This window comes from Lepisma saccharinum, chromosome 17 (assembly GCF_977018435.1).
Source record: "Lepisma saccharinum chromosome 17, izLepSacc3.1, whole genome shotgun sequence".
NCBI classification, from domain to species: domain Eukaryota; kingdom Metazoa; phylum Arthropoda; class Insecta; order Zygentoma; family Lepismatidae; genus Lepisma; species Lepisma saccharinum.
In genome coordinates, this window is record NC_139245.1 from 8,239,028 (window position 1) to 8,239,461 (window position 434).

Consider the following 434-nt stretch of genomic DNA (forward strand, 5'->3'; position numbering starts at 1 on the left):
ATTTAAAATTAAAATAGCATAGACAAATAAACAATATCACCAAAAGTAACCAATATAATTACGAAATTGATTCGATATTATCGCCGTAACTATACAAGAACAACTACTCAGTGTTGAAGAAATAAATTTCACTTACCTTTGCGATACTGCTCTCTCTCTCTCTCTCTCTCTCTCTCTCTCTCTCTCTCTCTCTCTTTTACAAAACTCGTCGATGCAAACACCTCACATATATGCCTCACCGTTAGTTTGTTCTCGTGTAGCACAAACATCTGACAAGGCGATTTGGATGATGAGTGATGAAATTGATGAAGGAACATTCACAACGAACATTCATGCCCAGGTCGGAATTCGAACCCGGGACCCTGGTGTCATAGCGCGCGAGGACCGTAGCGAAGGGTAGGCACGGCGGCTGAAGCCTAGGGCGCCATTCAGAG